This window comes from Rana temporaria, chromosome 6 (genome assembly GCF_905171775.1).
Source record: "Rana temporaria chromosome 6, aRanTem1.1, whole genome shotgun sequence".
NCBI lineage: Eukaryota > Metazoa > Chordata > Amphibia > Anura > Ranidae > Rana > Rana temporaria.
This window is the reverse complement of record NC_053494.1, coordinates 214,354,218-214,369,118: the sequence shown is the minus strand read 5'-3', so window position 1 is coordinate 214,369,118 and position 14,901 is coordinate 214,354,218.

Genomic DNA, 14,901 nt, shown 5'->3' with positions numbered 1-14,901 from the left:
TGGAAAAGGAGGGACCCTATTCAACCCTTCTTACCTACCCACCACCATGGGGCTTCTCCTGTTACCACTTGACTTTGTGGATCATGTATGTTGCCATGCTGTATAGGAAGTGTGCCACCTATATCTGCACAGTATTAGGGATAGCAAAAAAGGTGAGGAGAACAGAACAAAACTTGGTGGGATTTCTTTCTTACACCTGACATAAATTCCCAACTGATAGTAACATTTTATTTGCAAATAAAAAGGATCAGAGAAAGAATATAAAGAGCATTAAAAAGAAAAACAAATAGATAGGCAAAATGAAGGCCCTATGTCAACTGGCTTTGTGCTTTTGCTGAAGGAGTTGGCTTGAAATTAGTCGGAGTTGCGTCCGAGATCAATCAGAATTAAATGCCAAAGGCATCTGACCTCCTTTGTACTTGCATTTGACCAGGTTCAAGTGAGTTTTGCAATAAACATGTATAGGAATGCAAATCGCATTCGAAGTAAACAGACGCGTGTTGACACAGTCCCTTATGCTGTTCTTTTGGTCGGTATCACGATCAACCCTTTGAGAGCTCAATTGGGAATTGAACAGTTGGCTGCAGTTAGATGGTTGCTGGTATAACATCATCTACTCTAAATTCCTTTGGTGTATTTTCTAATTTTCTGCTCTGCTCTTCTGCTCTTCCTTTTGAATCCTTCTGCACTTCAAAAGCTGAAGTGTACTTTCCACCTCCTGGTGCACACAATACTGCAACTCTGGAATGGTTTGTGCTTAGACCCTGCACCTCAGGTGAACCTGCGTCATCTGCCAAGGTTACTTATTGCTGCACTTATCCAGCTGGTCAGTGGAAGCCTCTCTACTGCTATAGCTACTGACCTCTAGAACCTGACCCCTGGCCTTGACACCTGCACTGTCAGGAAAGGGTGGTGCCGTCGGTCTCTTGGATCGTAGTACCAGTGTACACCAGTGGGTGTCTTCCAACACTCTGGATCTGTAGTGGAGGGATTCACCTGCTGGGGGCACTGTTGGATCCATTGGCTGTAGTACCGGTGTCCACCAGCGGATGTTACCCAGCAGTGTGGAGCAGACAGCACCTCCTGCATTCAGGTGTCACTTGAGGCTAATTACAGACACTTCTGGTACATTTTAGGATGTACCACTCTTTCTCTTTGTTCTCCTTACTTTCCCTTTTATCTCTCTCTATCCTAATTTCTTGTTTTTTTTCCCCCCCATCCCTCTCTCTAGCCGTATTTCTTTCTCTTATTCTTTATTTTCCCTTTTCTTTGTTGCCCCACCTCTTTTCCTCTCCCTTACATTATTCCTTCTCTTACTCTTTGGTGGAGGGTGGGGGGAATGGGACGAGTGGCAGTGGTGGAGGGTGGGGGGAATGGGACGAGTGGCAGTGCTGGCGGGGAGTTGGGGTTAGTGGCAATGTTGGATGGAGTTCTGATTAGCCAACTTAGGTGCTTTTAATCAAGGTCACCTGCTGATCTGAGAACTGTAGTGGGGACTTTTAATGGCAGCTATAATCACTCACTGTGTCTCCGACTTTGTGGTGTTTCGTAGCAGTGACACCTATGCCAAAATCAAGAGATAGGGTCTCCTCCAGCCCCACCCACTTCACATTCCTCACCAGTCAGCTGACCTCTAGTCTCTGCCCCCCAGCCATGCCGTGAACTGAATGGGCGGCTGCGAAGAGGCTGAGTGGGTGGCTGTGGGCTCCAGGAACAGCCAACTGGGTGGCCACAGGCTCCAGGGACAGCCCTTCTGGGCAGCTGCAAAAAGGCTAGGAGAGCAGTGTGGGGTTCAGGAACAGCCCAGGATATGGTGACCCCTGGCAAATCATCATTCGACCCCCAAGGGGGTCCAGACCCCAGGTTGAGAACCACTGATATAGATAGAAGATTCAACATGACGCTGACAATAGCGATCTGTGTCTATCGAATCTGTGGTCGAATGTGCCTAACATTACTCTATTAGTTCAAGATTGTTCTACATAGAGAGGAAAGATTCGACATTATAGAGACAGTGTTGGGGACCAATCGACATGAACGACAAAGATTCGACGAAGCAGCAAAAAAAAATACAAACGTTGAATCTGTCATTGAAGGCTTATGGTGTCTGTTGAAAGTTCTAAGAAGATTAGACGGAGCAGCTAAACTGTACGACACCGCAATTGCAATCAAATGCTCCGCCCATAGGCTATAGAAGAATTCTAATGTTGGCTGACTAGTAATAATAATTTATAAATATAACTATTACTAGTGTCGTACAACATTAGAATTCTTCTATAGCTTGTGGGCAGAGCATTCGACCGGAAATGTACGATCGCGGCGTCGTACAGTTTAGCTGCTCTGTCGAATCTTCTTAGAACATTCGACAGACACCATAAGCCTTCAATGACAGATTCAACCTTAATTCATTCGGATTTTCGGATAAATGCATTTTTTTTAAAGAAACAAAATAAATAAGAATGAATTTCGTGAGTAAGGCCCCATACACACGATAGAATCCATGCGCTTGAATTTTTCCGCGGATCGGTTTCAGCGGATCGGCGGATTTATCTGTTGGTCCGCTGGCACGTACACACTAGCGTATAAAAATCCCCGCGAACCAGAACGTATGCAACGTAAACCACGTAAGACGTCACTATAAAGGGGAAGACCAAAGTCAACGGCGCCGCCCTCTGTTCCGCTTTTCTAATTCCGTGTTACAGCGTGCTAGTGAAGGTTTGGTTCGAGCCGATTCGTGCTTTTCAGTCTCCGCGTTTTGACAGATGGTATTCTTTGGTTCAGTGCGTGTGCTTGCGGGTTTGCAGTTGGCATTCGGGCACAGGCTTTCAGCACGTTTCCGCGTACTGTGCGCTCGTATCTGTGTGTCGTGCGGGCTTAGCAGGTTGTGCTGGATTTGGGGGTGCTTTCTGTTGGAGTGTGTTCTTGACTGACCAGCCGGCCGGTTTGAATCCATGATGGAGCAGCATCGTCGATTCTCGCGAATTGGTGGTGTTTATGGGTTTGCTTATGGACAGGCTCAGCGAATCAGTTGTTTGGGCAGGAACACTGGGAGGAGGCGTTTCTGGACCAAGAATTGGTTGCGCCAGCGTGACCATTTTTCTCATATGCCTCTGCTTAGGGAACTCCAGGAGAATAATCCTGATGATTTTAGGAATTTTCTCCGCATGACGGACCCCGTATTCAACCGTCTGCTGGAACTTCTGTCCCCCTATATCACGAGGCAGGACACTGTGATGCGCGATGCCATCACGGCCGAGCAGAGGCTTATTGCCACGTTGCGGTACCTGGCGACTGGGAGGAGCCTGCAGGACCTCAAGTTCTCGACAGGCATCTCTCCCCAGGCGCTTAGGGTCATCATACCGGAGACGTGTACTGCCATCATACATGTTCTGCAGGAGGAGTATATTAAGGTAAGTTCCCAAATTTTAACATCACAATCTTTTTTTTTTAAATGTGTGCGAAAGTCTAAAAAAATGTTCTTCCCTAATAACCATGAGATTGTAATCTGCTGTGTGTTGGATGTTCCCTTTTCTCCCCATGCATGTTGTTAACCTTTACATGTTTTTTTTTGGGCCTACCTGCATATTTTGTCCTTACCCACCCTAAACCTGTCCAGCATGCTTTCCTAGGCCCAAACCCACCTATGCAATTTTTTATTTTTGGCTAATCAATAGTAGCTCTGCCCCCCCCCTCCTCCCCCCCGAAATTAGTTTATTGCTCTATCATCAGAGGGATGTGGAGTCTGATAATTAAGTGTGCCTATATTGTTTTAACTAAATACTCACTTCACAATGATTGTATGAAATTAGAATCCTGTTGTTGAAGTTGCACAATGATGGTTTTGTATTGTGATTGCAATGTTTATCTGATAAATTACTAATATTTTTTCTTTTGTTTGTCCCCACAGCTACCCTCCACACCACAGGAATGGCAGTCTGTGGCTTCCCAATTTGCCCAGCGTTGTGATTTTCCGAACTGCGGTGGAGCAATAGATGGGAAGCACGTCTGCATTGTGCCCCCACCCCACTCGGGGTCCTACTATTTTAACTACAAGGGTTTTCATAGTATCGTGTTGATGGCGGTGGTGTCGGCACAGTATGAGTTTCTCTATGTGGACGTGGGGAAGAACGGCCGGCTGTCAGATGGGGGAGTGTTCTCACGGACTGAATTCTACGATCGTCTCCAAACTGGTGATCTGGCATTGCCACCAGATGAAGATAATGTAGAAGGACTTCCGTTTGTGTTCCTAGCGGACGAAGCTTTTGGGCTTGGACCTCACCTAATGCGGCCTTTTCCCCATAGGACTCTCACCTACGAGAGGAGGGTGTTCAATTATCGGTTGTCCAGGGCTCGGAGGGTAGTCGAGAATGCCTTTGGGATCCTCACCAACCGGTTCCGCCTGTTCCTGACAGCTATACACTTGGCGGAATTTAAATTGAACATGCCTGCTGCATTTTGCACAACTTTTTACGCAGGCATTGCCAGACGTACCTACCCGACAGCGTTTCTGAGGTAAGACTACTCTCAGATCCTCTCCCTGGGCTGGACACTGGTCGCGCTGGCATTGGCACCCAATCTGCTCGTGAGGTACGCGACAAATATGTTGAGTACTTCATGGGTCGGGGGGCCATTGCTATGCCAGATGATATTTCTTTCTAATTCGGCCCCCAAAAGAAAGGAATATTCACAGAACTAATAAATAATTAGACCATTGGACTTTATACAGGTGTTTGTCATTACTGCTTTTTCTCTTTTTATCTGTCTTCCTGGTTTGCACCAAAAATAGTGCAGTTTTAGTGCCAAATGTAGGGTTCAGGTTTTAGTAAATAAACACAATTCAACATTATTCACTCATCTCCAAACTGGGTATCCAGCATATAAAAGAAGAAAGCCACTCATTGATTGGATTTTGGAAAAACTTTTTTTATTTTGAGCTTTTTCATTTTCCTTGATTACTCAAAATATTTTTTGTAACAAACATGTCAACTTAGATTTTTTGCAAGGCTTTTATTTTTTGGTATATTTTTGATTTGTATAATTTTTTGATTTTTTACAATCATTATTCTCATAAATTTTTGGTGTTCACCAACAATGTATTACAATTGTAACATTTTTCACACAAATAGAATATTTCACAAATGTAAACTTAACAGCATTTTTTTGGGTGAATTTTTGAAACCAATATTTGTAAAAAAAAAAAAAAAATTTTTAAAATTATTTTTAATATTTTTTTTTAATTTTTAAAATTATATATATATTTTTTTTTATATTATTTTTTCCTCGAAAAAATTGGTTACATTTTTGCTCGAGATTTGTTACCATTTTTTGCATTTTTTAATTTTTGTTCTTTCTATTTTTTTTATTTTTTTTAATGATTTTTCTGGCTTGTTGATTTAAGCCTTTTTTTATTTTTTTTAAATATAAAATGTAAAACAAATATAAAAGACAATGTGTCACTTTTACATCACAGTCATGGTGTGAGTTCACACCTGAACACGCCAAAATTTGAAGATGCACACATTCAGTGCAATTCGCCAAATGTCAGTTCTACAACATAGAAACAGCGACAAAGGGCGACATGTGCTATCTGCCATCATGAGTGATCAATGTCTGTGTTATGTGGGAGCAAACCCTTCCTCAAAAACTACTTGAGAATCGAGGAGGGGTTTGTACCCACAAAGCACAGATAATCAATATTCTGTGATGGCAGATAGCACATTTTGGCGTATTGCTGAGTCCAAAAATAAAACTGGTTGGGGGATGGGCGGGTGGGGGGGTGTTCAGTCTTTGACCCGGCCCATCATGTCAATGATGTTTTTATAGTTCTGTTCTATACCGATAATTTTTTGGCGCATAGTTTCCAGCTCGGTGCAGCACTCTAAAAAGTATGTTTTTACATTCTGTTCCATGAGATGCAGTCTTTGTCGCATATTGTCCATCTCACTGCTGCACTCCATCACTTGCTGGATAATAATTCCAGCACTTGCGGCTGAAAAATGATGAACAACATCTTCATCCCCTACAAAATGAAGCCAAAATAAATAAATGTGAGAAAAAGCCTATCTACATCTATATAGGGTTGCCACCTCATCCCTTTAAACCAGAACACATATTAATTACACAGGTTCTGTGGCTGATTAAGGTGGTAATTAAACTCATCTGGTGCCATATCAGCATTACACTAGCCACAGAACATGTGTAATCCATATGTGTTTGTGATTAAAGGGATGAGGTGGCAAGCCTATCTACATCTGTTTTTCCATATAAAGCTGGTGTGACACTGACCTGATGGTGTGCTCCTTCCAACCTCCACATCTTCGCCATCTTGAATAACTCCTCCTTCTTGCACCACTTCCCCCTCATCCTCCACGACTCCTCCTTCTTCATCTTCCATCAATCCACCATCTTGTAAATTGCAAAAATCCTCTTCATCAAATTCCCCTTCCTCATCCAGAAGTACAAGATCCAAAATGACTCCATCCTCCTCTCTTCCTTGCACATCCTCCTCCTCCTCCACATCCTCCTCTCTTCCTTGCACATCCTCCTCCTCCTCCACATCCTCCTCTCTTCCTTCCACATCCTCCTCCTCCTCCACATCCTCCTCTCTTCCTTCCACATCCTCCTCCTCCTCCACATGGCGAGATGTTCGATGTTGGCCTTGTCTGGTCCTCTCAGCCTCCTCAAACTGCAGGCGTCTTCTTTCCCCTAAATAAACAAAGCAAAAAAGGTATACTCATCAACACACAGATATTGTAGAGCAGAAATCGCATACATTGCTTTATTAAGGAAGAGGCTTTTTTTTGGGGCTAAATTGGGTCTTCTCCCCCCCACTCAAAAATTTGGGATGACTTCTATGGCAAGCTCTGATTCAGTCCCTTTTTAGCGAAGTGACACACATGGATGTCCCTCCCTTAAAATTTTAACACGGAGACCATACAAATTTTAATCTAATATTTTGGTGGAGACACAGGTGCTCTGGATTACAGATATGAAAACACCTGCTTAGTAGCACTGTTGGCATTACACAATCTTGGATTTGCATTTTCCACAACTATATTTGTACCCAATGTTTACAAACCATGTTTTTGGCCATAGAGGCATGTCCAGGTGTTTTGTTCCTGGGCCAACATCGTATTTGGGAGAAAGAAGCTGATGTGAACGATGTTTACTATTAACAGTCGTTGCCCAAGCAAAATGTTTGTGCAAAACACCTTCTATTTCAACATGAGCTCAGAAGTACAACCAGGCCAAGGAGACAGATGTAGAAATGTACCTGACCAAGCTTAAAATCTTAAAAGGTTCCCCCCCCCCCAACTAATATAAATAACTTACTATCTTGATCTTCTTGTACTGATGTGGCTCCCTCAGTTTCAAATCGGACCACCGCTTCCGTAGCTGCTCCTTGGACCTGGTGATCCCAAACATTCTCTTCATTCTTCTTGCCACCTTCTCCATAATTTTCCCCTTTCTGCGGTTGGGGGTCTTGTATGGCCCATATTGGCCATCATAGTCCTTCCTCCGCATTATATCCACAAGCTCAATCATTTCCTCAAAAGCCATATTAGTGGCCTTATACCGTTTTGGCCGGGATCGGGACGTTCCTGCCTCTGTCCCCTCACTTCTGGCCTGAGAGCTCCGTGCATGCTCGCCTGACATCGCCATCTTTCCTTCCCACAGAGATTAGGGGCGTGGAAAACAGGAAATGTCCCGTCATGGGCGGGTACGAGGGCGGCGGTTCATGCATACGCGGAGTGTAGAGAATGAATAAGACGTAATTACGTAGGTTACGTGGAGATTATTCGCTCGTTTCACAGAAGTTACATAGTTCACGCCATATTTTTAGAGTTAACATTGATTAGGGGGCATGGCAAAGGTGACGAAGGCGGGGTGTCACGCACACGCGGAATGTATAGAAGGGAAGCCACGTGGTTACGTACGTTACGCGGAGATGATTATAACATTTGACAGAAGTTACACAGTTAACAACATATTTTTTGAGTTAACATTGATTAGGGGGCATGGCAAAGGTGACGAAGGCGGGGTGTCACGCATACGCGGAGTGTATAAAAGGGAACCTACGTGGTTACGTACGTTACGCGGAGATTATTTCAAGGTGCTTCACGAGGAGCTAGAGATAATAAGGTAAGAAATTTTGAACATGGGATCAGCAGAGGCCTAAAAACTATAGAGCCATGGGATTGGGGTTTGGTCTGTTGTTTGCACCCTTTTAACGCTACTTATGTTTCTTGTGTCCCCAAAACGGTATTTCCTTCTCACAATGCTTTCACACATCACTTAAATCTAGATGTGAAGAATGCTCTACGTATTTTTAGTTTTGGCCAGGTGTATTGTGATCATGCAAGTATTGTTCTGTGTTGGTTGGCCAGAGGTTATTATGAAGTGTATTTATATGTCAGGAATGATGAGGGGCATGCTAGGTACACATGAAATAGTGCCTTGAGGAATGGTCAAAATATCAAAAATGGAGGATGGTTAGAGATGACACGTCTTTAGCAAACTTTATTCCAAAATGGTTTGCATGTGAAATAATTGTTGGTCACAACAATGGGGCAGAGCTGGCCAGCATTTTAGCTGCAGGAGACACTGTGACTGCATAGTACTTTATAAATCTGGGGCCACATATTATTACAATGTGAATGCTGTGCATTTTTTAATGCTTCTTTTTTTTTGTTTTTACAGTGTGTTATTTTAGTGTTTTGAAAAAAAACATTAAATAAAGAAATGGACCAGATTGTGGGCCAAGAAGCTATAAGTAGCCTTATTGCTAAGTATCGTGAGACGCCCCTACTTTGGGATAGCAGACACCCCCTGTATAAAAATCGGGCGCGACGAAGGACAGCACTTGCTGAGATTGCAACATATATGCAGACATGGGTTCCCGGCTGCACAGGCCACATAATCAAGAACAAAATGAACAACCTGAGGGCCGCATTCCGCACCAAAAGAAAACAACTACGGGAGCAACGATCAGGAGCAGCAGCAAGCGAGTCCACGGAGCCCAGTCTGTGGTACTACCAGGAGCTGGAGTTTTTGGGGGATCAAATGGATGGCCGGCGATCAATGTCAAGCCTTCCTTCCAGACAGCAGTGCAGCAGACCTTCCACGGATCACCGTAGCCAGGAGGAGAACAGTGAGGGGCTGGCTGGCATGCGTCAAAATCTTCGACAAAACACTTCTTCTGAGGTAGAGTATTTTCCACCAAATTTTTGTGCTGCTAATTATGGTTTAATTTTGGAGTTGATATTGTAATCCCAAAAGAAAAAATGGCCTAGAAAAGTCGTGGGCATAAAAATAGGGGTCCTGGATGACAAGTGCAGGGATCAGAAGGAGAGTAGATTCAAGATTAAAGTAAGATAAAACAAACCAGTCTAGAGCATGAAAATGTGTGTGATTTGCTGGTGTCAAATTGTAAAACATGTCACTTTTTTTGCCACAGGAAGAAGTGACCAGCCAGGATTTGACGGCTACTGAGGCCGAGATGCATGCCAGCCAGGAGGAAGGGGTCATTGGCAGCCAGGAGGAGGAGGAGGCCGGGCCAAGCACAAGTCAGGAGGGCCCCAGGCCCAGGGCTAGCACAAGCACGCATGTCCCTCCCCCCCAGGTCAGGCAAGCAGGCCTAATGAGGCGCAGGAGGGAAGTTGAGGATAGGAGCCTAGAGATGATCAGAGAGGCGAGCGCCATAATGAGGGCCCCCCTGACCCGCACTGAGGCCTACAGTGCCTATGTGGCGCACAAACTATCAGAAGGGGGGAGGAAGATCAGAGGCGTGCCAGGAACCTCTTTAATAAGGTGATTCTATGGATGCAGAGGGGCTGGCTGACCGATGACACCGAGCTCAGTGACCAGGCCCATCCTGCCCAACATCTGTTACCTCCTCCTGCTGCCACATCCTCCCCATCTGCAAGAGGCCGTGGACAGATCCGTGGAAGATCTGCTGCAAGGAGGGTTACAAGGAACAGGAGAAGATGATTCCCGGCCTTCCATTTGATCCCCCAAAAACTTTTATCTTTTTGGACTACCACAGCCTGGGCTCCATTGGCTCACTTGCTGCTGCTCCTGGTTTTTGTTTTTTGTGGTTGTTCTCTTTAGTTGTCGGTATGCGGTCCTCAAGGTTTGCCATTTTGTCCTTGACTATGTTGCCTGTGCAGTCTGGAACACAAGTCTGCATGTATGTTGCTATCTCATCAAGTGCTGTCCTTCTAGTTATTTTTTTGGTGAATTAGGTTTAAAATAAATGGTGATTTTATTTTCAGAAATACCTTGTCTATTGTGTTTTTAGACTGTGTTGATTAGGCATGAAACATTTTTGGTAATATGTGTCATTTAGAAAGGACACCAACTCCTTGGGGGGGGGGGGGGACATTTGGTGTACCAACTTGGTGAAACCAAAAAGGAAAAACACACGCATAACAAAAATGGTGACATAACCTCACCCAAAAAATAGCTAAAAAAAAATGTGCAAGAAAAAACAATGGTGCCATAAATTGCACAAAAAAAAAAATGTGCAAGAAAAAACAATGGTGCCATAAATTGCACAAAGAAAAAACTAAAAAAAACAATGTGCAAGAAAAAACAATGGTGCCATAAATTGCACAAAGAAAAAACTAAAAAAATAATGTGCAAGAAAAAACAATGGTGCCATAAATTGCACAAAGAAAAAACTAAAAAAATAATGTGCAAGAAAAAACAATGGTGCCATAAATTGCACATTTAAAAAAATAAATAAACACAATAAAAAAAAACATTGCATTTAACAAAAAACAAAAAAATAGACATGTGGAGGACAAAAAGAAAGTTCCAACATCTGGATAGATAGCATCAGCAAGAGAACGGGTTTATTCTAGCAAGAGAACGCAGAAAAAAAAAGAGGCAAGAAACAACACAATAGAGCTTTAAAAGGACGAATGTGCCATATCACAAACAAACGAGAGTTTTACCTGAACGAGTGCTCCCATCCCCTTATTTCGTCTGAGCATGCGCGGGATTTTTATCCGCGGATATTGTGTACTAACCAACGGATCTATCCGTCGGATAGCTTCACAGCGGATATATTTGTTAAGCATGTCAGCAAATATTTGATCTGCTGAAAAGCGATTCGACGGAAAAATATCCGCGGATAATTATCCGCTGGAGTGTACACACCATAGGATCTATCCGCTGAAACCCATTTGCACGGATTTATCCGCGGATGGATTCTATCGTGTGTATGGGGCCTTACGAAATAAATGTATTTTTCGGACGAAAACGAAATTCCGAAACAAAATATTTCAGTGTGCACATGTCTACTAGTTAGCCTACACGGTTCCCACCCTTCAATTGGTTTCCTTCTACTGGACCTTTGCTATTGCAAAAAAATGATTTACATCTGGAACTATGTAGTAAGAGAGAACATTACCATGCCTATGTTTAAATGAATGTATGATTTCTGCAAAGCAGTTTATCTCTATGTATCTGTACCCAGGGCCGCCATCAGGGGGGTACCGGCATTACACCTGTAAGGCTGGCCCCCCTAACGTTTATTTTTTTCACACATACATACATACTCACCTTTTTGCATTACACCTGTACGGGGCCCCCTTACAGGCCTGGCTGGCCCCCTCCCGTTTTTTTTTTGTTACATAGTTTTTTTCTGCATTACACCTGTAAGGGGCCCGATGGTCCCCAGGGGGACTCGTCTGGCCCCCCTCCCATTTTTTTTTACTCATACATACATACTCACCTTTTTGCATTACACCTGTAAGGGGCCCGATGGTCCCCGGGGCCCCTTACAGGCCTGGCTGGCCCCCCTCCCGTTTTTTTTTGTTTACATTTTTTTTTTGCATTACACCTGTAAGGGGCCTGGCTGGCCTCCTCCCGTTTTTTTTTTTTTTTACTCATACATACATAGTCACCTTTTTGCATTACACCTGTAAGGCCCCTTTCACATTGAGGAGTTTTTCAGGCGGTACAGCGCTAAAAATAGCGCTGCTATCGCGCCTGAAAAACTCCTTCACTGCAGACTCAATGTGAAAGCCCGAGGGCTTTCACACTGAGGCGATGCGCTGGCGGGAGACAAAAAAATCTCCTGTCAGCAGCATCTTTGGAGCGGTGAGAGGAGCGGCATGTATACCGCTCCTTCACCGCTCCTTCCCATTGAAAACAATGGGAAACCGCGGCAATACCGCCCGCAATGCGCCTCTATAGAGGCGCATTGCGGGCGGTATTAACTCTTTATCGGCCGCTAGCGGGGGTTAATACCGCACCGCTAGCGGCTGATACCCACGGCAATTCCGGCGGTATAGCGCCGCTATTTTTAGCGGCGTTATACCGCCACCGCAGCTCCCGCCCCAGTCTGAAAGGTGCCTAAGGGGCACGATGGTCCCCGGGGCCCCTTACATGCCTGGCCCCCCCTCTGTTTTTTTTTTGTTAAATTTTTTTTATTTGCATTATACCTGTCAGGGGGCCTGGCTGGCCCCCCTCCCGTTTTTTTTTTTTACTCATACATACAAACTCACCTTTTTGCATTACACCTGTAAGGGGCACGATGGTCCCCGGGGCCCCTTACAGGCCTGGCTGGCCCCCCTCCCGTTTTTTTTTTGTTGAATTTTTATTTTTTGCATTATGCCTGTAAGGGGCGTGGCTGGCCCCCCTCTCGTTTTTTTTTTTACTCATACATACATACTCACCTTTTTGCATTACACCTGTAAGGGGCCTGATGGTCCCCGGGGGCCCCTTACATGCCTGCCCCCCCCCCCCCTCTGTTTTTTTTTGTTTAATTTTTAATTTTTTTTTCATTACACCTGTAAGGGCCCGGGCGTCCCCAGTTCCCCCCCCGCTTCTTATTATCTCCCGTCAGGAGAGAAGAGATTACACTTGTTTTTTATTCGTCAGCACCCCCCCCCCCCCGGTTCTTTGCTCCAGAGGGGCCCTACATAAAGCTGTGTAGGGGGCCCCAAAATTTGTGATGGCTGCCCTGTCTGTACCTGTTACACTGCTTGTATATAACTTTTACAGAACCCTGTGTATCTATCTATTTATTTATAGCTGTTACACTTCATGCATCATCCGTCTCCTGATCCTTGTTAAATCCCTCTCAGATCTTACAAAAATAAACTCCTTCTAAGGTTGTGGCGGTGGGCCCAGCTGTCTGCACAATATTCTTCAGCCGTCTCCACTCTTCAGTTCAGAAGATCCAATTCTTGTGAGTCACGCTGTAGCGGCAATAAAAAAAAAAAAAGAAAGTCGAAGTAAATAAAAAAAAAAAAAAAATGCAGTACCTGCTTGTTTTTCATTTTTTGATTTGGAGCCTCTCCAGGTTATTTCATGCTGTCGCTTTTGCAGCGAGGGAGACTCGCGCCTTCCCTCCAGAATCACATGGGCCGCGTGATTTCTGTATGAACTCAAGTGTTGTACGGAAATAAAAAGTAGAAACCAAGGGTTTAGAAGAGAACTAGTCATAGATGTTTAACCACTTCAGCCCCGGAGGATTTGGCTGCCAAATGACCGGCAATTTTTTTGCGATTCGACACTGCGTCGCTTTAACTGACAATTGCGCGGTCGTGCGACGTGGCTCCCAAACAAAATTGACGTCCTTCTTTTCCCACAAATAGAGATTTCTTTTGGTGGTATTTGATCACCTCTGCTGTTTTTATTTTTTGCGCTATAAACAAAAGTAGAGCGACAATTTTGAAAAAAAAACAATGGGCTAGATTCAGAAAGCCCGGCGTATTTTTCTGCTGGCGTAACGTATCTCAGTTAGGTTACGCCGCCGTAACTTTGGGCGCAAGTTCCGTATTCATAAAGAACTTGCGCCCTAAGTTACGGCGGCGTAGCGTATGAGGTCCGGCGTAAGCCCGCCTAATTCAAATGTGGATGATGTGGGCGTGTTTTATATAAATTTAGTGTGACCCCACGTATTTGACTTTTTTTACGAATGGCGCATGCGCCGTTCGTGAAAGAATCCCAGTGTGCATGCTCGAAATTACGCCGCAAATCGTCAATGTTTTAGACGTGAACATTACGTACAGCCCAATTCGTGAACGACTTACGCAAACGACATAAAATTTTCAAAATTCGACGCGGGAACGACGTCCATACTTAACATTGCGTACGCCTCATATAGCAGGGGTAACTTTACGCCGGAAAAAGCCTAACGTAAACGACGTAAAAAAATGCGTTGGGCGGACGTACGTTACTGAATCGGCGTATCTACCTAATTAGCATATTCCTATCGTAAATCGACGGAAGCGCCACCTAGCGGCCAGCGTAACTATGCAGCTAAGATACGACGGCGTAAGAGACTTACGCCAGTCGGATCTTAGCCTAATTTCGGCGTATCTTGCTTTCTGAATACAGAAAGAAGATACGCCGGCGCAGCTTTGAATTTACGCGGTGTATCAATAGATATGCCGGCGTAAATTCTTTCTGAATCCAGCCCAATATTTTTTACTTTTTGCTATAATAAATATCCCCCCCCCCCAAAAAAAAAAAAAAATATATATATATATATATATATATATATATATATATATATATATATATATATATATAAATAAAACATGTCCTCAGGTTAGGCCGATACGTATACTTCTACATATTATTGGTAAAAAAGAAAAACGCAATGAGCGTATATTGATTGGTTTGCGCAAAAGTTATAGCGTTTACAAAATAGGGGATAGATTTAGGGCATTTTAATTAATATATATATTTTTTTACTAGTAATGGCGGCGATCAGCGATTTTTTTTTTTTATCCTGACTGAGACACCGGACACCTTGGACACATTTTTGGGACCATTCACATTTATACAGCGATCAGTGCTATAAAAATGCACTGATTACTGCATAAATGTGACTGACAGGGAAGGGGTTAACCACTGGGGGCGATGAAGGGGTTACGTGTG